The sequence below is a fragment of the Macaca fascicularis genome, chromosome 11 (genome assembly GCF_037993035.2).
Source record: "Macaca fascicularis isolate 582-1 chromosome 11, T2T-MFA8v1.1".
In the NCBI taxonomy this organism is placed as follows: domain Eukaryota; kingdom Metazoa; phylum Chordata; class Mammalia; order Primates; family Cercopithecidae; genus Macaca; species Macaca fascicularis.
Window position 1 is genome coordinate 99,560,161 of NC_088385.1, and position 2,772 is coordinate 99,562,932.

Consider the following 2,772-nt stretch of genomic DNA (forward strand, 5'->3'; position numbering starts at 1 on the left):
CCCACAGACACAATCTTGTGTGAATATCCCCTGTGTTCCCCAAATCCTTTGTGACCTATGGACACAATTGCTAAACGTGAGTCATGCTTCTATCACTCCTACACAATGGGTATTTTTAATGCTACAGCATTTCCTGAAGTCAAGCGCTCAGGAAATGGTTTTTGCAATAATGACCTCAGCCTCCCCATGTTCCCCCCACCCCCACCACAGAATCCAAGAATAACTGAACAGGTGTCCAAATACCCAGAATTACCCAAGAAACCTCACAACCTGTCTTCTGTTTCCTATCAAAGTCATGAGGTTAACCCCTTGTCCTTTGGAGTTCGAAAGGAATGTGTCCAAGAACTGAACACACCCATAGCTGTGCTTTATTTGTATCAAGACACAGTTTATTTCCAAGATGTCAATGGTCTCCAGACCCCAGAACTAAATCTGTATACCATCATGGCTAAAAGTATGGGCTCTGGAATTCAAAAGCCTTAGAGACTGAGTTCTGACTCTGCCGCTAAGTATGTGGCTTCAGCCAAGTCATTTAGCCTTTCAGAGCCTCAATAGTCTCATCTGTAAAATGGAATTAATGAAATAAACTATTTCTTGGAATGTGTGAAAATCACTCCTGTAAATGGCTGATCTGCAGGCCTGATGCACAGCAAAACGCCTAGTACTTGCTAAAAGTTATTGCGTCAGGTTTCCCCAGACTGAACCTTAGGCCTGGTCAGTTTCTCCTGGACAGCAGTTATTTTGACAGCTTAGGATCTTTAGGTGCCCACACACCTTCAGAACCTCAACCCATTCTTGAGAGCACTGTCTGGGCACCCTCTGAGGATCAGAAGCAGGAAGGGAGGTCAGATGGTGAGAGGATAAGGACTGTTGATATCCAAGGGAGGTTGTAAAACCACTTGGGCACACCCAGGTTCAAAACAAAGAAGCCATCACATGAGGGTGGCAGAAGAGGTATTTACTCAGTGAGGCCCCTTCCAGCCCTCATGGTAAAAGTCTACACTTGTTTAGAAAAGAGTATGTCTGTTTTACTATTTTATTTTTTAAAAAGGGAAGCTCAACAACAAAAACGATGTTGAAAATGACAATTTGACTATGGAAAGCAGGCTCCTGCTATTCTCATCAGACCATCTGACAAACTTCCCAAGGGAGTTTCCAAGGCCTCCCAAACAGTAACAGCAGAGCAGCCGCTCCAGAGGATGCCCCGGGGAGCTGCCAAACTGCAATTGCCCTGGAAATCAGATTCGAATAGCTCAGACACGAGGGCAAAGGGCGGGATGCATGCATCCCTAAGCACCAGCCCTTCAGCCTGGCAGAGGAGCACAGACAAAGCTGCCCCGGAAGAATTGCTTGGGAGGTGCAGATACGAAGAATAAGATCCTGCTGGCAGCGCTGGGAAACACAGCAGCAGTCGGCACACGCTGGCCTTGGCAGTCAGCAACCGCCTGGCTCAGGCTGAGCAAAACCTTTCTGTGAACATGGCATGAAAGCAGATCTCTCAGAGGCTCATGCTCCCTGAAGGTGAAAGATCAACAACAAAAAAGGCATTAACCCCTCTCCTAAATGATATTTCATGGCCATCAAATGGCCATCAAAGTCCCATCAAAGGAGCAGCTCATGTTCATAGGCCTGGGGGAGATGCTACCAGCAATTCAGACACATTGGCAGTCCCAGGGAGGAGGCCATAGCCTATGGGGCCTCTCTATGTATGAAGGGCAGCGCTTTGCATGACAAATGTCCCATGCATAATCTTGGAACATTGGCATAATTCTTTCTGGACCCAGTAATGATAATTACTCTCTGTCCTAATTAAGGAGAAAATAAAGTAGCTAATACTTTTATAAATCAACAAGTAGGATTAGTATGATGTACAAAGCGCCCTTGAGTTTGCTTCAGGAGACTTCCTCCTCTGTGTGACCACGAGTATATCATGGCGGCCCCCTGGGCTTTTGTTTCCTCATCCATAAATCCTTTCTTTAAGGGGACATCTTATGGGTTCCTTTGAGTGCTCCTATCCTAATTTACTATTCTTTTCCTTTAAAAATATTTGGTAAAGGCTTAGCATGCAGCAGTAAAATACACAGCATGATATGTAGTATTCTTACTTAGAATTTTATGCCTTTCAAGGGCGAAAGATGGTGGTCAGGTGACACTGATTTTCTCCTTGTATAGCTTCAAAGATTGTGTTATAGATGAGAAACTAGATATTCAAAGGCACAGAGAACATGTCATCATATCACTCAGATTAGAACTTCCAAGTGCTCACTCGTGATATGTAGTCTGGTGAGCCAGGCCTCAAAGTGTCCTACAAAAGAAATAGACAACATGGTTTCTGCCTTCTAGTATTTGGCAATTATTTGAGGAGCAATATGTTATTGGGAGGCTGAGGCAGGAGAATGGTGTGAACCCGGGAGGCGGAGCTTGCAGTGATCAAGCCACTGCATTCCAGCCTGGGCAACAGAGTCAGACTCCGTCTCAAAAAAAAAAAAAAAAAAAGATGTTATCTGTTCCATTCATCTGGGGTCTTCATCATTTCCTTAAATAGGTACATTATCCATTCCTTCAATAACATACATATTCATTGTCCTTTATCCTCAAATAATTGCAAATACTATAAGGCAGAAACCAAGTTGTCTATTTCTTTTGTATCTCTGAAAGAATCATAGTACAAAATTTATAAATGAAATCATGTAGCTCTGTGCTATATGAAAATGATAACCTATGACATTTCAGCCACACCGTGTATTTGTTACCTAAATTGTCCTTTCTATT